Source organism: Anser anser (assembly GCF_964211835.1).
Source record: "Anser anser genome assembly, chromosome: 8".
NCBI classification, from domain to species: domain Eukaryota; kingdom Metazoa; phylum Chordata; class Aves; order Anseriformes; family Anatidae; genus Anser; species Anser anser.
This window is the reverse complement of record NC_139728.1, coordinates 14,195,964-14,220,392: the sequence shown is the minus strand read 5'-3', so window position 1 is coordinate 14,220,392 and position 24,429 is coordinate 14,195,964. Positions and strand designations below refer to the sequence as shown.

The 24,429-nt window shown below is 35.6% G+C and overlaps 1 long non-coding RNA gene across 7 annotated transcripts in view; it reads right to left on the bottom strand.

Annotated features, from left to right (window-relative positions):
• Positions 1–309: 309 nt before the first annotated feature.
• The window catches only part of LOC310903176, a 70,701-nt gene continuing 46,581 nt past the window's right edge, over positions 310–24,429 (bottom strand). The window contains exons 4-6 of one of the 7 annotated variants that reach the window (XR_014587328.1): positions 11,336–12,312; positions 5,059–5,124; positions 310–1,592 (exon numbers count right to left, since the gene is read on the bottom strand). This is a non-coding gene — a long non-coding RNA (uncharacterized lncRNA). Of the gene's footprint in view, positions 5,125–7,980; positions 8,399–11,335; positions 12,313–19,130; positions 23,349–24,429 lie in introns of those variants that run through there. The other 6 variants (XR_014587327.1, XR_014587329.1, XR_014587330.1 and 3 more) reach the window with 6 other exon arrangements.

Sequence of the window (24,429 nt, the reverse complement as noted above, 5' to 3'; positions counted from 1 at the left end):
GATGATTGAACTGACTTTTCCTAAATAAGAATGTCTTCTGAGTTCTTAATGGTAGTAATTTGTATAGCCTTTGTTCCTCACTTTGTACACAACTTTATTTAAAAATCCCATTGACAAAGTTTGTAGCACCATTTGAGGCTTATAAAACTATATAACCATCATAAAATAGGAATAGTCCATATGTGGTCTGTGACTTTATTTAGAAACTCCTGGAGAAACTTTGAGTTTTTTAAAATGTTTCTGTTACCTGTTTTAAGTCAGTTCCAATACCCATAGTTTGGAAATTATCCCTCAGTTTGGAAACCTATGTCTTTTTTTTTTTTTTTTTTTTTTTTTTTTTTTTTTAGCTCATGGTGCTTAATAAGTCTTAATTTATACATGTAGATATAGCACCTCACAGAATCATAGAATCATAGAATATCCTGAGTTGGAAAGGACCCACAAGGATCATCAAGTCCAATTCCTGGCACCACACAGTTCTACCCAAAAATTCAGACCTTGTAACTAAGAGTACAGTCCAAACTCTTCTTAAAATCTGACAGTCTTGGTGCCATGACTACATCCATAGAATCATTGAATATCCTGAGTTGGAAGGGACCCACAAGGATCATCGAGTTCAACTCCTGGCAACTCATCCTTCACATTGTTTCAGACTATAACAGGCTTCAGATTTTGTATGCTGTCATTGTCTTTTTTTTTTTTTTTAATCTTTGAATGCACAATTAAAAAAATCATATCTTCAAATGGCCAGCCTATTTCAAGTAGTAAATCAAGAATGTGAAATAAAGATCAAGCAAAATTTCTTATGCAAATTCACAATTGTCAAAATTCATCACTTGTTCTTGCATTTATAAACGATATGCTGTATTTTTGACTATATGGATGTGCTAAATGGATAAAGAGCTCTTGTTTTCTCAATAACACTGATACTCAATAACGCTGATACAAGAAATTGAGTTATTTCTGAAAATGAAATAGAATTTCACAAGTACTCAGATAAAGAGTTCTACAGGTGTAATAGTTCTTGTATTAAAACATTGTTTTATATATTAGACATATTTAGATACTGTGGTTGTGAAAGTAATCATCAGTATATCTAACCTTACATCTATATACATTGTCATGATGGATTTAAAGGATTTTATGATAAAAAATCCTACTCTGAGACAAAAATTTATGCTATTTGTTTTGACATATTGAGTCTATGTAATAACCAACCGTTTTTTCATTTTACAGATTTATTTTAGATAATTGCTTACACAATTAGGGGACTGCAAAGCCAGTGACATGTTCCACTCATTTATTTTACTGACTAAGCAATTTTTAGTGATGTATTTTATTTAAAAACAAAATGTTTTGGAATAAAGTAGCACCATGTCTAATAAACTATCTTCAATCCAGTCATCCAAATTCCAATTTTAAGCTAAACCTGGAAATAAATAAATAAATAAATATGTAGTTTTAGAGCCCAAACAGTCTTGAGTATTAGGATCTGATCTCCTTGCACTTGAATTATCATACTTTATCATTTTCCTCTCTTTCTACTTTCTTCTTAAGTCTTGAGGAATCACAGTATTTCTTTTCTGTAAGAGCTGTAAGGCAACAGAAAATAAATAGCATCTTTTGCAATCACACAATGTCAATACACGTCAGATTAATAGCTCTGGAGAATGATGATCTCTGATACCATCAAGGAAGTAGAATAGTTTCTACAGGAGAAATAACAGTAACAAAACACATTCTTTGTTCAGTATTTCTCAATCTTTGTTGCTTCAAGGATTTATACCTGGATGAGGAAGTACAAATGCATAAACAAGATGGCAGGATTGCCGTAATTTGGATAACTAACTTGTCCACAAAGATGGATGCCGTACAATATACTTGATGTTTAGCAATTATTTCTCTACCTATGTGCTGTAATTGCAAATATAAATTATGGTTCATATCAGGACAAGCCCAGTGTTTTTATTTTGGCTCTATGTATGGGAACAATATTTGTGTTTCTTGAAAAAAAAATAAATAATTGAAACAAAAATCATTGGAAAAAGTTTTCTTGGAAAAAAATGAAAAAGATCTTCAGGGTTTTGATTTTACTAACTGAGTCCTTTGGAATTACCTTTTTAGGAGATTAATCATATTTTTTGTTCCTAAATAAAACCTTGTCCTGCTTTCAAATTTTGAGAAGGACACTATTCATACTATCCTACTATGTTACAGAGCAATCCATAATCATTTGGTGGTTTCTTGTTTTATTAGCCAGGATGCTATTTTAGAGTCAATCTGTCCATTGTATATAATAACATCAAACACCTGGAATAAAATGTTGGTATTTAAAAAAGAAAAGAAAAAAAAATGTTACCTAAAATATGAAACAATATTTACAAGGAGAGGAAGGAGGCAAGAGAAATGAAGCCTGGAGAACTAAGTTATTATACACTGCTAAACCAAACAAACAAAAAACCAACAAGAAAAAAACACTTCAACATTAGGTAATTATATTTCTAAATGAGGGAATCATTTTTTAAGGTATGAAGAATATAATTAATTTTATAACATTCTGTAGTGTTGTAATCAATACATATAATAGGCTTTTTGAGATATTAGCTGTCCAAAAACTTTCCACTAATTTGAAGAATCTCATTGTGCATTCACTTAAGTGAATTCAACAGTAACAAAGCCCTTCTCTGTCACTCCAATAAATTCAGTCAATAGCTGAGTATTTCTTCAATGAGTTAACTGAATTTAAAGAAACAGTGTAGTTCTACTTTTCAGATATTCAACAAGTTTCTAACTTTATTTCATACAGTTTTCAATTTGCAAACAAATTGTACAGTTTAGTATAAAGTGTACCAGGCTTGTCTTTTCTGTAATTACATTGCCTACAGCAAAAGGTTTACTGCCTCTGTATAGTATAGAATGTTAAAAAAAAAAAAAAAAAAAGTTTGAATTACTTTTAAGACCTCAGTGAGTCAAGTGAGATCCTAAAACAAAATCTTTCACGTGAATGTAGTTTTCTACATGTAAAAGATTATTTATGGCTACAAGATAAGTTTGTTATCTCTGATGAATGTAGAGATCATAATTTGATCAAAAGGCAAACAGCTTACCTCTTTAAAGTAAAGCCTAGGTCTACTGAGACTTATACAAACAGAAAGTTTTGAATGTAATGGAATGCTTGGAGAGAGACCAAGAAAGTAGAGATTGCACTGTGCCACCATTCCCACATCGTTCATACTCTGATGATGATTAATTTCTCTATTTCTAATGCTACTGAAAAGCAAAATTTTGTCCCACACCCTGAATATTTTAGAGTGGACAGCACAATGCTTAAGGAGAAAAATTAATTCTTTGTGTGGCGCACAACTAATTTTAAGAGGATTTTTTGATCTGCAGAAGAACTCTGTTATTATTGTCTACAAGATGTAAAAATTCTGAGAAAGACTTACATATTATGGAATCGGGAATGAGATGATCATGGTGATTTGTTGGACAGTCCATGTGGAAGTGGGTGACAACAATGCAAAGGTAAGTCACTATATATCCCTTTCAATATATTACCACTTAGCATCTGCACAGAAACACACCTCTTTATAAACCTTAAAACTAACATGGTAGCATGTTAGTCCCAGTAGCTGTCGCCAGAGGAAGTGGAGGTATTTGGCCACCTCTAGTCAATGGCTTATGAATATGGCCGAAAAGAAAAATATTCAAAATTGCCATGTGTTGCAAGATATTGAATACTAAGCAGAAACCTGCTTTTTGGATAGTTCTGCAGTTACTGATGAATTGCTGTAAGCTTTCAATTTTAGCTGATATATTTTCCTTGGTTATATGCAATATCACCATAAAAATACAGAAACTCTTTTGTAGATGCCATATTTGAGTGTTCGAATCACATGGCACGAAAAATTATGGACCACCTGAAGAGACTGGATTTTAATATCAGGTACATATGGGAGCACTAATAGGTCATCATAGCAGAATCAGATGGGGAGGACAAAAGTGGCCACACTTGGTCCCCAAAGATAGTCTTTTTGGTGGCAGGAAAAATGCCACCCATTTGCATTAGAAAGCATCCCTGATGAAAAGGTGTGTTAATATGATTTTAGCAGGTTCTGTTTTTTCATCAGGAAAACAAAACTCTCTCTTGGGAGGAACCCCAAGGCTATTTTTGAGAATTTCAATAGTATTATGATCTGTGATGGTTAAAATCACAGCAGGCACTTTGTGGAATCTTTTTCCCTGTGCTTGCCCTCAGAGCAAATGGCAAACCAATGCTTCCCTTGTGATACTCACGCAGAAACCTGCCAAACTGCACGCACCTGGGGCAAACTCAGTCAGTGGACCAGTCTTCCCAACACCAACATGGTAAGAAAACCAGAGAAGCATCCAAAAAACTACCTCTTTTCTCTAATTGGTGAAGGGCCCTTGTGTAATTTTGTCATTGATGCCGTGGCCAATATGTTGTGGAAGCACGTGGAAGGATACTTAACCCCAGAGCACAGCACTGACTAATACAAGAAAAATTCAGCAATAGGTAGAAGGAAACAAAAGACTTATTTGTTCATTCATTTCTGTGTTCCCTAAAGTTAAGTTCTATAGGTAAAATTGTCAGCTCAGTGTTAAGAAAATGTACACAAGTAAGTTTTGTGTGACATGCAACAGAGAAACTGGATGTGATAAAGATCTTGTGAATAATTTACGGACTACTATTTGTTTATAGAAAGTGTGTCTATCCATTTAAAAATGACAGATTGATGCACATCAATTAAAAACTTAGTAGTTGATTTGTGAAAAGGATCTGAAATCAAGAGTATACTTATTTTGAATATTTTACCCACTTTTTCATGTAACTAGAATGACAATTATAACACTAAGGACATTTTTAAAGGACAAAGTGTGGATTTTTAAAGGACAGTGTGGATTTATCCTGTGAAGGTCAGATACCACCAAAGCACACATATCTATTAGCATTCAAAGCAGGGATCATTGTAATTCCTGTTGCCCTTCATACTACATGCCTGCACTGACTGATGTCATGAGAAAAATATAACGTACTTTCTGAGCTGATAGGAAGAACTTTGTTGAAACATCTATGTATCCAGTCATCAGTACAAAGGCATGCTGTGAATACAGAAAATAATGCAAATCTCATTACAACAACATAGCTCAGTCAGGAAAAGAGAACTAATTTTCAGAAATGATGCAATTATTTTATTTACATATCACAGAATATTTTAGTCATGCTGGGAACAACGTGAACTTCAAACACAAATGTGTTCTTTGTGTACAAACTTAAAGCAATCCTGAAATCAGTCTTTACAGACTACATTAAAGCCATTGGTATTATAGTAAAGTAAGGAATTGGTATTATAGTAAAGTAAGGATTAACTTATTTAGTTTTTTGTTTTTTGGGGGGTGTTTTTTGGCTAAATTGCTTTTTATATAAAAATAATAATAATAATTTATAACAACTATCACCATTATAGTAAAATTTGAAAAACAAACAAACAAACATATGAGGCTTTTGTGTCATGGGAAGAAACCTCTTCTGCTGCACTTTCATAGACTTCTTGGACTGGTATGGAGTCCAAACCACAACATAAGGCAACACATCATATTTAAGCTATTTACAGGCATGACACCTTATCCCTCTTTTGGAAGAGCTACCTGCCCTATCTGAAGCATATGCTGGGTTTCAGCAGTTCCTCTGTCAGCAACCAGCCCTATTTCTGAGATGGGCAGATACAGCCTGTTATCAACAGCATGAGAGCTACACCTGAAAGCTACTGAATGAACAGGAGCCATATTTTTATTCCATGTAACCTTTCTGCTCTGCTTGTCCTTAGGAGAAGGAAAAAAGAAAAGAAAAGAAAAGAAAAGAAAAGAAAAGAAAAGAAAAGAAAAGAAAAGAAAAGAAAAGAAAAGAAAAGAAAAGAAAAGAAAAGAAAAGAAAAGAAAAGAAAAGAAAAGAAAAGAAAAGAAAAGAAAAGAAAAGAAAAGAAAAGAAAAGAAAAGAAAAGAAAAGAAAAGAAAAGAAAAGAAAAGAAATCGCACTGCATGTTAAATGCAAGCAATAATTTACAAACTGAATGACCCAGGCAGATAACACTGAGGGAGAGAGAAGCTTTTTAGAGCTTTCTCTGTAGCTGTGCCTGTTCATACCTATTAGTTACAAGATATGAAAAGGATGGTGGCAATTGTGCTTAAAATTAAAACCCTAAGCACAGCATTTTGTCTTTCTGGCTTCAGCAGTTCATCTCTGTCATCTCCAGTCCACCAGTAAGATTAAACCCAGCAACTTTCAACCCTGGCCAGAGCTGCCCAGGGGCAATAGGGTCCAATGCTCTCTGGAGCTACAAGTGCAGCTTAGGGCCCTTGTGATAGTTCTTCATTTTATTAGTAGCCATCTCACCCCACTGACCCTTTCCAGCTTTTTCCTAATTTACAGATGGCCATTTGTGACAGGCACCCTGTAATTTTGATGTTTCCTCAGCCACCTTTTACTTGTTCTTTCAAATAAATGTATTATTCCGTTGTTTAAAGCCTTTGCTTTCCCTCTCATTTGTACTATTTCTGAGTTGAAAAATGGAATGCAATTTACTAAAGCAAACAGATTAATAGAGAGAAAAACAAGAGACATTAAATAATAGTCTCAGCAATTAGATAAGGAAGGGAATTAAATAGCTTATTTCAAGGGCCTTAGCATTCTTCAATACAGGGCTTAGTTTGAATTAATACATAGTGTACACACATTTATAAATGTCATATATGGGTGACTCTTTAAGAAGTAAGATTGAAAGTAATAGCAAAAAGGATTAATCCTTATATTTTCAGTAAAAGCACTTATTTAAAGTCTGGTCAACTACTGTTGTAATGAGAATGTTATTGCTGTAGAAACTGAGTGCTGTAAATGAGACAGACTTCAGCTGTTGGAAGAGCTCTCAGATTTCAAAGTAATATATATATATATTATGCTTTTTTACTATTATTTTAATCTCGTTAGGGTCAACCTTCTGGTTTGACGGCCACTTTGACTATCACAGTCTAATCAGCACTATGTTGAATGTCAGTGTTTTTCACAATCTGCTTTATTCATTTCAATGAAACATTTTTCAAGGATTAGTTTAGCTGAGACTGGAAATTGCAAAGTCATTACACTATATTTCTTCTGCCTTCCTGAAAAAACTTGTTACTCTTTTGCTCAGATTCAGAAGTTTTAAGGCAAAAGGTTAAAGTTTATGAGAAAACTGTTTTGGGGGCATAGAACACAAAAGTCGATTTTTATCTGTTGTCAAGAGCTGAGAGGCTCATTCAAATATGTGTAATAGAGCTGTAGGAAAAGTTTATGTATTTGTTTGTTTACTTATAAGCTGTTTCTAAAGGCAGATTAAGAGAATGCCCAACTAAAATGTATTTATTTTTATTGGTGAAATAAAATACTAGCAGTCAATCTCTCTAACAAAGAATATGACTGTGAACAATATCACACTACCCAAATGGATTATTCTTTGTCTCCCTTATATATATTTAAAAAATAAAAATAAATTATATTAAAAAAAAAAGAAAGGAAAGAAGCGAAGGGAAGGGGAAGGGGAAGGGGAGGGAAGGGAAGGGAAGACTCATGTCATGAAACTGCTGGAAGTTTCCTTCAGCCTTCAAACTTTGAACAGGGGTGACTTCCTGAGTCAATGAGTGAATTATAGTCATAGTAGATTGCCATCTGTCTTTACTGTCGTGACTCTGCAATTAGCTAAGGGTGAGTGTCTTATTTCACTTTTTTTTTTTGGTCAAAATTTATTGCTATTTAAGTTGGTGTGCAATGCAGAAGGTTTTTTTCCTTCTATGTTCTGGTGAATATTCTCCCACCTTTCCTGATACAATATTTACTGGAATCCTGTTGAAAGGAAAATAAGCTACTTGGCAAATAAACACAACCCACCGACCCACCCACCCCTCCCTCCCTCCCTCCCTCCCTTTCTTCCACCTTGTGCTACCTAGAATATTTCATTAAAAATAAAAAATAAAAAAAAATCAATGGCAGGAAGAGAATGCCTGGTTTCAGCAGTCTCGACAGAGTCCTAGAATCCTAGAATACTTTAGGTTGGAAAAGATCTCTAAGATCATCTACTCCAACCTTTAACCTTGCACTGACAAGTCCACCACTAAACCATGTCACTAAGCTCTATATCTACATGTTTTTTGAAGATCTCAAGGGATGGTGTCTCAACTACTTCCCTGGGCAGGCTGTTCCAGTACTTCACAAACTTTTCAGTGAAGAAATTTTTCCCAATATCCAACTGGCACAACTTAAGGTCATTTCCTCTTGTCTAGTTTTACCAGTCCAGAAATACCAGTTTTGCTGATGAGGCAGCAAGGATCAGCAACAACTAGAAAGCTGCAGACAGAGAAAAATATCTATTAGATAACTAACAACAAAAAATAGCAAACAAACAAAAACAGAAACAGTTTTACTCATGCATTAAGAGCTCATAAAATACATGCCCCAACGTGATTTAGTGATCTTACTATAACAGCTTTTTCACAACGGATTTTTTTTTTCCACAAATTCTTAGTCACTCAACAATGCATTTCAGTTTCTTAATAGAATTTGTTCAATAAACATATCTAATTGATCTTTCAGAACATAAAAAAGGACCTCACAGTGGCATATATCAATTCATTGGACATAATTATTAATATATATTTATGAACTTCTTTGTCCATGTCTTATATCAAAACAAGCTCAGCCATATGAATGAATGTTTTGTAATTTCAACATTTTGAATATGTTTGTCAAATAGTGCCTTATTAAATCAGAAGAATTAATTCTTGTTATTCTTTTTTGTTTTGTATATATTTATCCACCACATATATTGTCAATCTTTTCTGCTCTGCATTAAATCACTAGTGAGTGAACTGTGCATACTTAGCTAAAATTTACTGACTTTTTTTTTTTTTTCTTTTCCCCTCTGGAAAATACAATAATTATACACTTGCCACTGTTCTAATTGGATAAGATTGTCATCATCTACCAACTGAGGAATTGATTACAGGAACAGCTTAAATGTCTGTCCTGTTAATACCCCTTAATGGCAGAGCTTTCATTAACACAATGTTGTGCTAAAGAGTGTAGCCAATTATCCATTATAAGTCCGGTTGTGTTCAGGGTACTGAACTATCACGATTACGGATTCACAAATAACATAGCACTAATCGCATTCCATGAACTACCATGGTCACACCTAAAGAGTTTGGTCCCGTTCAATGGAAACTGTCACAGCTGGGTTCAATGCAATCTAGTGCAATTTATTAAAGCAACAGGTACACAGGTTCTTTGGATTGCTGGCGATAAATTCACTGTCTGTAAAGCACAGTAGCATGCCACAAGTATGAGTAACACAGCCTGGCTATTAATGTGCTAAAAGGCACAAGGACTCTAGATATTTCTACGTTTCTGCGGAGACACCTGGTATAACCAAGTATTAAAAACTTACCCAGAGGCATCCCAATCGACTGATCCCACAAGTCACAATGGTATCTTCCCTCACATTCTCTCTCTTAAACCAATTTATATTATTTTCTATCTTTAGGTGGAGCTTGAGTGACTCTAGTCATGCATATCTTGTTTACAATTGGTGAAAAGTTTTCTCACTTTTGTTTAAAGGTATAGGCTCTGAGAAATTCAGAGCACATGCTCAGTGAGAGATGGTCTTACCTTGGAAGCAGGTAGTTTTTGGGATGGAGATGTGTTTTGGTATTATAATGATATAATGAGCAAAGTTCACTAGAGTACAGCATTTTGTCAAAAACATGACAAGTATTTGGGGTAGCAAACGTGCAGCTTACCAGTCTTGGTGTGCACAACAACAATCAAGTCCCCCTCTTGTCACAGAGCCTAGCTGTGGTGTCTCCACTCCGCTTTACGCTCCATGCTGTTCCTTAGAGCCAGCACACCAGGTTCCCCCAGTACAATAACATCTAAGGCTGGAGACCTAGGGAATGTTTAGGTAGTGCAGCTACACTCCACCCTGGAAGCTTCTTCAATGCTGTACCTTTTCTTTAAAATGTGAATATCAGTTTAATTTTCAAGTCACTTTAGGCAATTATTCCAGTCAAAGGAAAGCCACGTATAACATACCTAGTATATTTTTAGCAACTTGTCAGTTTTTATCAGGTTTTGTGGGTGTTTATATTTTATTTTCATCTATAAACCACTTTCTTCTTATGAGGAACAATATACGGATAATATATTTTCACAGAATCATAGAATCATTAAGGTTAGAAAAGACCTCCAAGATCGTCTGGTCCAACAGTTCCCCTACCACCACTGTCACCCACTAAACCATGTCCCTAAGCACCACGTCCAACCTTTCCTTAAACATCCCCAGGGATGGTGACTCCACCACCTCCCTGGGCAACCCGTCCCAATACCTAACCAATGCTTAATTTTGTAACAAAGCAAGTAATTCACATCACTGTGGTGGAAAGAAGGGGAAATGGTAAATGGGTAAATGTATTCAGGTGAAATATGTCATATACATATCTCTAATGGGACCTAACATTATGTTTATTTGCAACAAAATGGTAAAACTAAATAACTTCATTAGTGTTTGGAAGCTCAAGAACAGTTTTACCCTTTCACCCTTTCAAGTATGCAAGGATTTGATTGACTGAGGGAAATTACTTAAACTGTGTGCAAAACTAGCTTCATTGTTGATCTTATAGTGTATTTTGTAATGCTCTAATGTATTCTGGGAAAAATTAATTTCAGGTTGTGCACAAGGAGACCTAAAGTACAGCCACAAACCACACTTCAGATTCTCTAAGCTTCTGATAAATTAATAGAGAGGAAGGTAAATAAATAGAAATACAATTTATCACTTTGCTGATAATGACCGCAAGGAAAAATTTAGGGTTTAGGCCATCATTAAGCACACAAAAGTGTATGGCAGTTCTACAAAACATGTGGCTATGTTTCCATGTAGAACTAAAATTATGACATTCTATCCTGTTTAAATAGTGGATAAAATATACATCTCCCTATTTTTGTAAGATCTTAGCTGTGTCTAAAGTGGAGCAAGAGAGAACCCTGCTTTAATAACTTAAATATTCAGATTACATTTGATCAAGAACTGAGATATTTGCAATAAAGATGTTGCTAATCCTGATATAAGCTGGAATTATATTTTTCAAAGAGTCCTAACTCCTCATTTCAGAAGTTAATTAGGTGCTTGCAGGTCTATATAACAGGGAAAGGGAATATGAAATTTAGTTTAAAAGTTCTTATGAGACATCATTTATAAAGTACTGCTGAAATCTAGAAAATACTGACTGTTAAGAAAACCTGAAGTTGTAAGGAATTTGATAATACATTAATTGTTTGATGAGTTAATCATTATCGAACAATGAATGTTAATCCAGAATGTTTTCTGTAAAGTGGCAGATCTCCTGAGGGACTCAGCTCAGGTCTCAAGGGACAGGTACTTCCAGATGCATTAGCTGGTGGAAGCAGTGGCCTCACTTGTAGGAGGTTCTGAGGCACCAGGTGAAGGAGATGAAGAAGAGGTAGCCATCAGGGAGGATGAACAGGAGATCAACAGGGTTTTCAGAGAGCCCCTGTGGACCCAAGAGACTCATACTGTGAGAAAGGAGGGGATCTAGAAACTATCCCCAAATGATCTGTGGGTGGAAACTCCTGAGAAAGGCTGGAAACATGATTTCTGGTAACTCATCTACAACTCCTTCTCCACATCCAGATCTGTAGTCATAGACCAAATTAATATGCTGGGAAAAAATGAGGAAGACAAATTCCTTGAGTGCAGACATCAGCTGAGCCTTAATCAAATACGCACGGAAAGAAGATAAGCAGGTTGGTAGGTATTGGAGATTCACTCCTGCAGGGAATGGATGCCCATAAACTGACTAATTTCATGTCTGGGGAAGTTTGCTGGTTACTTATAAGCAGAGTCCAGATCACTGTAGAAAGACTGTAAAGTCTTGTCTGTGCTGCTCATCCCTGTGGGCAGCAATGACTCTGCCAGGGGAGTCCTCCAGCATTCATGGTTGATTATATGGTTCCCATGTTGAAGGTACAGGACATGGGGATTCCAGGTATAAGGTTTTTCCCCATGAGGACTCAACAAAGAGGTTGTGCAATTTCCATCCTTGGAGGTTTTCAAGACATGACAGGATCAAGTCCTGAGCAACTTGGCCTGATGCCAAAGCTGTTCTGCTTTGAACAGAAGGTGAAATAGAGACAGACTTCCTGAGGTCCTTTCCCGCTTGAGTTATCCTGTGATCCCATGAAATCTGATGAAAAAACAAAACAAAACAAAACAAAACAAAACAAAACATATGAAGAGGGATGATGTGGTCTTTTACATTTGCATTTACATTTTGTAATCCAGCTCTGAGAAATAAGAGATGGGAGGAACTGTAAATCTGAAAGCAAAAAGAGGATTAGAAGTAGAACTGGGAGACATATGTGAGACCACAGGAGTTTTATCTTGCCTATGGAAAGAGTAAGGTGTTTCACTGCAGAATCTGTCAGTCATGCCTCTGAATACTCAAAGTCTCACAAATCATCTGAGTGTTTGCTGATTCACTAGGCAGTGCAAAGATGTCCAATTACCAAGTGCCACCCTCATCCGGTCTTTCCAGTGCTCGGACTGAGATTTAATCTTTTCTTTTGTTCAGATAATCCTCTTTTGTCCTTACCTTTACATTCAGATAATAATGTGACACTTTGTGACACAATAAGGTAGGAAGATAATGCTTTATGGTTGGATTTTCAATTAGGTGCTACAAGGCTCAGACTTCAGGGTCACTGCATGAATGCAGCTGGTGATGGAAGACCCCCTGGGCATAAACCAGGACCACTTCAACCAAAATCAGACACAGCTAGCCATTCTGGTTGCCCAGATGTAGAATGTTTTTGTTTTTGTTTTTTAATATTTCTAGTGCTTGAAAATACAAAGTGTAGATGTTTAATGTCCCTGTTTGCCTGAAGCTTCCACATTCCCTAAATTGCCAAGCTTCTACAACATAAATATCTTTTGTTTGGTATTTTCCAAACAACTTGCCTTTCTACCGTGAGTTGCCCAGCCGAGATCAAATCTATCAAAAACATTTAGCTGGAAATAATGCAGTGAGAGAAAAATTCAAGCTCTCATTCATAGTAGGTTGACTTCATTATCCTTTTTCATGTGGGAAGACATTTAAGAAAATTTTGGCATTGTACTACAGGTAGAATAATCTTCATAGGTGTTTGAAGTCATTCTCACATTTTGAAGGAATGGTAAGGTGTGGAAATGGTAAATGGAGAGTCATATGAAAATCTGCATCAATGTTAATATATCGCCATTTATTAGGCTACAGTAATAAGTAAATTCAGAGTGAGTAAAAAATATATATTTATTGACACCTGGATCCTACATATGCATTTCATTTATGGTACCTATTTCTTTGCATAGTTTACACATACATAAAATATATATACATATACTTAGGAAGTACAGAATGAAAAGCAATTATTTAAGATTAGAGTAAAGATATATCCATGGGCTATTTAAAGAAACAGTTCTTTTACAGTCAGAACAACATTTCTGGAAAAGATTGTAGTATTCCATCGTTAGCTTCCTTTGCAAATAGTTGAAAAAAAGGAGGGAAAAAAAAAAAAAAAGATCTGCAATTCTTTTCTTGTTTTTGTTATTTTTTTCCCATGCAGTCATACATAAATAACTTTGAAAAGCCATTTAATTACAGTATACAGGAGTGAGGTAGTGTATTCCTGTTTTTTACATCAATCTAAGCAGAGACTAGCTATACCAGATTTATTGGTGTCCTAATATATTAAAACAGACAACAAGCATTTGTACTAATAAAGAAGTGCAAGTATTTGCCAATTTATGTACTCCAGCAGAATTTTATATTAAAGCAAAATGGAAATGTAACAACTTTTCCTCCCCTCTCCCTCTTCCCTTTCCTTCCTTCAACCTTCTTGGTAATTTCTGAACAGTCTCCCACTCTCTCCCTAGCAGAAAAGCAATCATTCCATAATTGCGTGGTTTCTAATCTTAGAGCTACAGATGTAAAATAGCACAAGGTATGCCAAACTCATAATGCCAGATTTATTCTACAGATATAGAAGCACAATGTGAAATCTCTTCCAGCTATCTCAGCTGTGTTTACACATTTCTACCTACTATACTGCAAACACTTCTGTACTGTTGATAGACAAAGACTGTCTGCTGGATGGTTTCTTTCTCCAATTCCCAAAGCACTTTGTCATATGTTCCTCATGGCAACTATAAAAAACTTGGTTACACAGATAAAAAGAAGTGTTAGGTTACACAGCAGAGACAAGATGAAAATAGACTTACCTATACATGTGAACAAATGGTTTTATCTACAGTTGGTATTTTTAGCAACGCATTTTAAATGTAATCCTTTTTTTTTTCCTCATTTTATAAAAGGATTCAGACATTTTTGACAACTGAAACATTTGACAAAATTTTAATGCAAAATTAAAAATAAGTCAATTTGCAAAATATCAAAAACTGTGAAATTTGTTTGTGATTTTGATCTCTGTATTTCTACAGCTTCAGTTTTGCTCCGACTACCTTGAAAAATACAAAAATGATCTATTCTTTCTTGCCAGTGGTGGTGAAAACTTCTGACTCGCTGGCATAGAAATAAAAAAAAAAAAGAGAACACATTCCCTTAATATTTCTTATAGTTATTGTTTTCCAGCTACAAAACTATATCACATTTTAATGTTACTCTTTAATGGCATTCTCTGCTATTTTATAAGATAAGTTATTGCTAGCTATTCTTCCCATCAAGGATAAAATAATTGATATATACAGTTTCTGAAAAGCATTTTGTGTGAGAGACTTAGCTGTGTACAGAAGAGAAATAAAGGTGGGAGCATTTTTCTGTCATAATACTTTCAGAAATGGAACTGCTGAGTGTTTAAGCACAGATGTCAGTATAATTTAAAGAATGGCTATACACTTGCGAACCCACTCCACCCTCTTTTGCATTCATCTTGGCAGGAAAGCACTTCATAGTTGTTTAGGAAGAAAGTACAGAGAAAAAATTATGATTGATAGATGAGTTTGGAAGTGATGAAGGCACCTGGAATTTAGTACTTACATGCTTTCAAGAATACATGAAGCATGTGTTAATACTGCTTGTGCTTATCCTACAAGTCTGTGCTTGCAAACAAAAATACAAGACTAAACAAAAGCACTTGAAAATATACCAAAAGAAACAGTGTGATGGCCTCTTTTCTACGCTCATCTTTGTTGAAATGTGAAGTATTTGTAATAAGTCCAAAACAATTTTGAGATTTAGGAGTTTTGGAATGGTATTATTAATTTTTTGTTCACTTGTATAATTAACTTTGATCAGTGTATCATCTTCATGGGAATACCCATAGAAACCACTACCTTATTTCTCAGTGAATTTAATAAATAAGATTATGAAATCAATAATGAAAATATAAGGGACTGAGTTTAAATTTAAGCTTAAATTGTATTTAAAATACTGGAACTTGTCACATTAGTCTTGTTACTGTTTCTTGGAGTGGGATGGTGGTTATGCTACAGTGGGAAATGGCATGAATTTCATGTGAACTTTTATTAAACCCTGTATTTGACTTAACAGACAACTGTTAATCTCCCTGCTTCATAGATTTACAATACAATTTAATAAAAATTCCTTAACTCCTGATTAACGGATATTTTTCAAATTAATGCTTCTTAGGTACATGTTTTGTCACCGTGAATGTTACTTATCTACACGTACCTATTATTGCCATATCAGGATGAAAGAATCATTCTTGGCCTCAAGACATTATGGACTATTCCTTTAACACTGTGTTAGTTGTGTAATTTATTAGTATACAGGTATTCACCAGAGCACTCTGCATATTCCCATGGAGGGGAACCAGCTTCATAGGTGATGTCTTTTTGTATAGCTATCACATGTGTCTGTAGGGTAGTTAAAAGACAGAAGAAAAATGGAAAATCTGAAGACCCAGCAAGGTCTTCACTTCTACTCTGTCTCATAATATATTAAACTGAAAATAATAATAATAAAATACTGAAATAAAGTAATTTTACAAGCTCCAAATCTACCTGGTGATTCCTTTGGTGATGGTTTTAGAGCAGACAGCTCTAAGACTGTTTTGAGGATGTTTTACCAATCTGCAGTAAAATATATATGCTAGGAATCAAAGAAACACAGACTGGCAGTATGTTAAAGTCTGAGAAAACGGTAAGATATTGGAAGAAGATAAAATCTTTTTTAGCTTTTCACTGGGTTCAAGTTCTGCTTCTTTGTGCATACCTGTCCTCCATGCTACAGTAAACGTGTCCATAATAGCTCTGTGTCAATGAACTCAGTGTAAAAAACTGGCCATGGGGATTACAGAACCCCACTTGGAGCCATGACAAACCAGTGTGTACTTTATTATACATATATGTATGTTTAGTAAAAGGAACATAATGCTCCTGAGAAGCTTCCTATCCTTCCACGGCACTGGGGACAATGGTTTTGTGCATAGAGGTAAAATATTAGAATACTTACAGTCATCAGTAAATAGATACTTAATCTTAGAAACTGACATAAAACAAAATGAGACCAGTTGCTACACAAGCTCCTCCACACACATTCAGACAACATAGTAAAATACAGGTGTAAAAACTTCTGCTAACTTACATTTTTGATAGTTTCTGTCAGGTTTAAAGAGATTAATTTACCATCAACTTCCCATTAAGCAAAGATTCAAAGCTGTCATTTGAAGTTAATCAAGTCTCCTGAAACATTCTCATAAAAAATGCCAGATGTGTAATTTTAACATGCTGTAGACATATACTTTAATCCAAACAGGTCAACAGCTTTCAAGGTGTTTGTGCAGATCAAGAGAGAAGAGCTTTTAACTTTAGATTTTCCTTTTCATTCTGCAAATAGGGTTAACATTTTCCAAGGATGGAGAATATGATACCAGTACAGGCAGTTGCTTGGAAAAGTAAAAGACAGATTGAAGTTGGCAGAATATCAAAGTTAGACACTTTCAAGGTTTGAAATCAATCTTAGAGAAAGTTTACAAAATATTTGTGAATTTACCTTTCCTTTGAAAACTTTTTTTCAGCTGTTGTTTCAGATATAGATGCAGTTCGTTTTTCTTCTCTGTTCCAGTGCCTTTGCCCTCTCTCATCTAAGTATGACTTTGCTACTGTTGTTATGCAAGTGTTCCTACACTGCTTTGAATCATATAAGAAAGGAGAAAAGATAAAATCTTCCTCCTTTTTACCATCTTGCAATAGCTTCACAAGGTACAACTTACCAACAGATAATTCATTCATTTAATTTGAATGAATACTGGAAAGTTATAGCTTTTTTAAAACAGAAAATAAGGGAATTTAGGAACTTCACAGGAGAGAGAAAACAGGACAAGGACAGTTTGAGGAGACATTCTATCGTCAAATTTTCTTGTTGGAAAAACATTTTAGACACTTTATCCTTTTTTTCTTATACACATCAAGGGTACTCAGACAAGCAGAAATAATGGCCTCTGGCTAATGATTGAAAGGTAATGTCAAAGAACTGGTAACCCAAGCACATGTGACTTATAACAAATTTCCCTCCTCTGCTTTCTTTTCTCCTCTATCCAGGATAAAAACATAACACTTAGCAAGTATGCTGCCATACACTGGAGACATAGAGTAATATTATAGGTTGGAGGGGATCTTCAGAGGTCATCTAGTCCAATCTCTCAGTTAAAACAGGTACAGTTACAGCAGGCTATTCAGGGCCTTTTCCAGTTGAGTTTTGGTTATCTATCTTCAAGAATGCAAATTCCAAAACATATCTGATAAAACTGTGCCAAGTGTTAGGCAAACCACACGGCAAGCATTTTTCCTTACATCTAATCAGAATTTCCCATGTTCCAGCTTGTTTCTGTTGACAATTGTTCTTATTGCTTTGCACATGAGAAGAGTATGCCTCTATCTACTCTACACCCTGCCATCAGGTAGCTGTGGACAGCACTAAGGTCTACCCCAAATCTTCACTTCTTCAGACTGAAAAGACCAATTTCTATCAGCCTATCTTTTTATATCACTTTGGCCAGCCCCCTAAGTATTAATGGCTTTGCTCTAGTATGCCCAAATCTGTCTTATACTGCATACCCAAAAGTGGACACAGTACTTCAGACACAGTCTTACAAGGGCCAAATGGAGAGGAAGAGTCCCTCCCCTTGAACTATTGGCTACACAGCTCTTAATACAACCAAAAGAGTGCTTGACTTGCTACTGCAAGGGCATACTTCAGACACTTGGTCACCTCATAGTGCATAACGATTCTCGAGGCTTTTTCTGCACAACTGTTTTCCAGCCATTTGCCCTGGGGCCTGTACTAATACATGAGGTTATCTAAACTTGAGGCATTTACCCTGGGTTATGAGGGTTCTCTTAACCCATTTCTCAGTCCTGTTGAGGTCTCTTGATGTTCTTGAGGTCCCTGCAGAATATCTGGGCATATCTGAGTGTGACATTGTCTACAAACTTGCTGTGAGAGTGCTTTGTCCTATCACCACTAATAAAGATCATCCGTACTGATACCTGAGGGCTGCCACTGGCTGCACTTTGTATCACGGATCACCACCCTTTGAGTCCAGTTTTCCAGTCCATTTTCCAGGCACCTTATCATGCCCTTATCCTGTCGATATTCACTGGTTTGGTGGGAAGCATTTCTTGGGGACTCTGTCACAGACCTTGCTAAAACCAATGTAAAAATCATCCACTGCTTTTTCCTTGTCTACATGTCCACTTGATTCACCACAGAAAGCAATCAGGTCAACCATGCTTGGTTTGCTCTTTTAATACCCATGCTGGCTCTTCCCCGTCTTGAACAGTTCAGTACGGGCCTGGAAACACATGAAGAAGAGGAGACTTAAGGAGGATGCACTCCATAGCCTTCCCAGAGATTAAGGTGAAGCTGAGAGGCTTGTGCTTCCCCCAATGCTCCTTCTTGTCCTTCTTGTAAATTTATGTGACATCTGCAGTCAATTTTGTGCACCTCCCTGATTTCATTCATTATGTCCCCTGCAAAGCCAAAATAAATTTAAAAAATAAGATTGTGATTTTTATATGTGATGTAGTCAATGCATTCTAGATAAGTCATGCTTTGTCCTTGGTGAGAAAGGTTCATTTTTTTCTCCTGTTTCTTATAAATGATTTTGATATCCATGCAATTTTCATTAAATATGATTAGAAGAGGACTGTATGTCAACAAGATTGACCAGGGATGATCTTGATTTAACTTAATCTGAAAAGAAAGTCGGTAATGCAAATACTTAGAGATGACAAAGACAGATCAATTGAATTATCATTTTTGTTGCTCTTCGTTTAGTGATTAAAATGACCTTCACACTGATTCCATTAGAAAGGGGGAGGGGGAGGGGTCCACATTATGTGTCAGAAATTGGCTTCTGGCTTTTATGGGAGTTTTCTATATGTGTAAGGATATAAGATTAGAGACCTTGAAGGCACCTGTGTTTTAACAGGATTTGATAAGACATGAAGAATTCCACTCTCTTACTTTTTTCATACATCAGAAAGGATGTTTAACCAGCAGCTGTATTTGTTTGGAAAGATGCAATTGGATTTAGCCTAATCCCAGAGACAGGGAGAAGGAACCTCAGTTTATTAGCTCCTCTAAAGGGAGGCAACTGAATGAATTCCGGAGCACTTTGCAGTACTTTCAGCTCCCGGGAGAGCAAGAAAGACTCAAACTGAGTTGTACTGTTTATTCTATAACAATATGTTCTGATATATTTTGAAATTGATGATCCAAGAAGCCAGGCACAAATTATGATTCACAGCACTGTAATGTTGCTATCCATTTACTTTCAATGAGCACAGAAATATACCACAAAGTGCTTACATACAAGGGGGAAACTTATTTACATCTACATCACAATTCACAGAACTGTAAATATATTGCAACTGAATACATGGAAATGAAATGCACTAAAACATTTTCTCTCAGCAATTTGTGCCTAAGCACACAACAGAGCTGGTGGTGCAACTTAATAGATTGTTACAAATTAGAACATCATGAAAAAAGGTCTCACAGCTTTCATAAATGAACAGTCTTAAACTTGGTTTTAGCAGACCAATGGAAGACATTTTTTAAATACACAGGGTATGTATGCTTTGCTGCTCTGCTCAGAATACTTTATTATTGCAAGAATAGCGTGTGGAGGAGGGAGCTTACTCTTTCTAGGCTTAAAATGTGAACAAAGAAAAATGCTTCCCAGAAGTGGATTTTAGTTCAGGTGCTCAAAGTGCCTTTGTGGGGCACCATTCTCCTAACATCTTTAACATACCCTAATTTCTCATAGAGAATTTTGAGGACCATCCGATGGGTGCTTCCTGCTACTTTCTAGAATGCCTCTCTGAATTTTCTGAGCTCAGGAAGAAGAAATAGTTCAGTCCCATTTCTTGTTCTCTTCCCTCCCATAGTCTCTATTACCTGAGAGATGAAAGGTTGCTGCAGATGGTGGAATAACTAGTACAACCCTTCTCGGTTGTGTTGGTCACAAACCTCACAAACAAGGACATAGACAAAGCAGAGCCTCTGTCTTCAACGCCGATGATGCAGGCTGAAGCCCCCTCTACCAAAACCTTCTTTTGTAAACCCAATATACCTTAAGCCACAAATGCTGGATGGCACATTCTCCCTTAGTGATGGCTGCCTTTTTGTGTGTGTGAGATGATCTTCACTAATACATTAACTTCTAGTTATGCCAAATTCAACAAGAACAAAAAAGTACAGCTGCAAGATTGTTAGGATAACAGCAGTCTAAAGTAAAGTAAATTCAAGGTTCTTGCTTTGGATAGTGTGTTTATTACATCTAGCAAGACTTATGGCTTCTACAGTTCATGGAAAGATTAGTTAACATTATCTGAAAGATCAGAAAATATTACCAACTTAGTGAACACCAAATTCTGCGTGCACAGTAAGGAAGTGTGATGACAGAATAAATCAGCTAAATATTTCAGTCAATATCATCTTGAAAGCCCATTTTTTGACTGCTATTCAGGTGAGAATATTTTAGGAAGTAAATATTTTCTTTATCTCTCATTTCAATTTGAACTGCATTCTATGTTTATCTCCTTGTTCTGTTGCCTGAGATTATTTATTTTGAAGAGGGAAGATGGAGAACAAAACAAGACCATTATTTTGTCACTTCCATTTTTATGGCCTTATTATTTGGTTGGCTACATCTCCTTATATACTGTATCTAAATGAGAGATATAGTATTTAATTTTTTAACCAGAACTGTGTTTTTTAACTAAATAAAGTCATATAGATGTAAAAGGATGGTCTTTATTTATTTTAATTTTATTTTTAGGGTCTCCTTTATTTACCAAATATTTAAAATTATTTTACTATTGATTTTTGCTGAGGGGGAAAGATATTCTGAGGTAACACATGGCTGAACAAGAAACGATGTCATAAAATGGAGATAATATTTGCATTTCTGGAAGTGTCACTGAAATGTGCACCATTAAAAAAATCAGTCATAAATGAGAATGAGTCAATATACCAAATAGTCAAATCTGCAAATGAGCAAAGTTAATTTTAAGCATTTGAACCATTCCCCTGAGTTCAAACTAACTCAGCTCAGTTCGTACTTAAGGGTGTATGGAATTGTTTGAAACATTTTGGTGTAAATTCACATGCAAGCTAGGAGCGACTTCATTTTTTAGGATTTTATATAAAGTGAAGGTGTAAGAGAACAGGAACATTCTCTGGACATTTTTAAGAGTCTGAAAACACATTTCTAGCTCTCCACTGGGAACATCCCAGGTTTAGTAGTGAAAGATTCCTACAGAGTACATATTTCTGACCCTTATATTCAGTAATGGGGTGGTATTTACACTGTAGAATTGGTTACTGTTTTTTTCAACTTCTCTGTTCTTTATTAGTATAAGGCATATATTGTTACTTCCATTGATGAGGTAAATGAATCTTGTGCCAAATTCAGATTTGATTACATATATTCCCATTACACAACAGGAAATGTAAATAGGATACTTGTTTCTCATTTGTACAGTTCTATACTGGTCATCCATGTTGTGGTTTGGAGAAAAAAACAAACAAACAAACAAACAAAAACCAAACCAAAACAAACCAACCAACCAACCAACCAACCAAATAAATAAATAAATAAAGGAAGGCCACTGATCACTGATCTCTTCAGGTATCCTGGGCTGCATTAGGATGACTGTTGTTAGCATGTCAATGGATGTGATCCTTCCTTTCTACTTAGCACTGGGAAGGTCACACCAGGAATACTGTTCCCAGTTCTGGGCTCCCTAGTACCAAAGAGACATGCAACATAAGAGACAACTCTGCAGGTGACTGAACAATGGAACAGGTTGCTCAGAGAAGTGGTAGATTCTTCCTCCTTGAAGATCTTCAAAAGCCATGAAAAAAGGACATGTTCCTGGGCATGGGGTTGGACAAAATGACCTCCAGGGGTCTCTTTCAACTTTGACCATTCTGTGATTCTGTGTTACTTACAATTATTGATTTTTTCACAACAAAGTCATAGTAAGATATCAGATGAATCCTGTTCTGTTTTATCCTGTTTTATAGGTTTATTTTACACAAGGAGGAAAACTGTTTAATATGACTTTTATTCTATAATGACTGCTCTAACTCTCCCTGAGAAATTTTACTTTCCCTTTCCAGCTGTGCATTGTGCGCTATTTTGATGTCTGAAATATTATTAACATATTTAATAGAGTATCACTTCATGAAAAGATAGACATTACAGGATAAATTAAGATAAAACACCATGTAAAGGAATCACTGAGGTGTTGGAATTAAAAGAATAATAATAATGAAAAAGCAGCATTCCTTTGTATCAGCACAAAATCTTTGTATGGATTGGACAACCTCTACAATTTCACAAAACCTCTTGAATTCATAGACTCATAGAATCATTAGGGTTGGAAAAGACCTCCAGGGTCATCTGGTCCAACCATCACCCTACCACCAATGTCACCCACTAAACCATGTCCCCAAGTACCAAGTCCAACCAATTCTGCTTTATTTGAATGTTTGGTCAAATGTGATGAAACATAATACCTTATTATAATCAATAGTTTAAGTGACAGCTGCGAGAAGGAGGAAGGGAGAGGAGAGAAACAGAAGGAAAGGGGAGAATGTGTTTTTTCTAGTCTGAGGTCTCATTATTCTGTGTCAGTTATCTTGCTTGACATGCATTTTCTTCTTCCAAGACTGTGACAAACAGTATGCACCTAGTAAAAACAAACCATTACAATATGTAGACGCTCAGAATTCACTCAATGGGTTTTAAATATATGAATGTATGAAAAAATTAATGTTTTCACAAATATGTGATCCAGAAATTTAAATGCTTGATAAAAGTCTCCCATTTAATATTTCAGTTTCAATGTTTAGTTTTTGCTATAAGCAGTTAATAAATCTCTAAACATCAGGTATTTGTGTCCTGCAGTATGATTAAACAATTTCAGAAGTAGTCTAATAAGAAATACATCTCAGGTTACCTCTACACATGGCTTAACCATAAAGTACAAAACATAGATATTTTAACCATAACAATATCAGCTGTAGTTAGATTACCAAACCATGTATTTCAAGGCACATAACATGTTTGCAGCTGCGTTATGAAGGTGAATTAAAGCTGAGCATAAGTAGTTGCTGGGCTTTGAAGATGTCCTCCAAACTGTAGAGGATTCTTCCAGCAAAGTCATGATTTGTCAAGTGTTCACTGAAAGCATTTATTTCACCCTTCTATGGGAAGCTTTAACAGTATTACAATCCTACTGATCTGTACAGGGCATTTATAATATACCCAAGAAAATATGTGTCCTCAGAGAGTCTGAAGAGAACAGTGAACTCCAGAATGAAAAGTAATAAACAGACTTTGTTGGCCTATAGTATTTCTTCTGTCTCCTGCTTCTAGTAAAATGTCTCAGTCTGTCTCGACTGTAGGTGTAACATAACATACCTGACTTCCCTAACGATGAATTATGTCACAAGCCAAATAGACATATGGATAAATTATTCCCTACAGAAACCTGCTCTTGAAATTCTTTTTCTTTCTCCTCTTCAGTCCCCATGTTCCCCAGCCAATGATGTGTCAGAAACTTGTTGATCACATTAACATATTTTATGACTGAGCAGAGGAATGACTCTCTCATTAAGTTTTATTATTTGAAATATCAGCCTCCTTTCAAAGAAAGTGTAATAACTAAGTGTCGATAAGATTAATGGAAAACATGCTGCTTCCTTTTGACATGCCCTTGAATTTCTGAGTTGTAGTAACTTGAAAACCTCATTATTTATGCTAAAGCT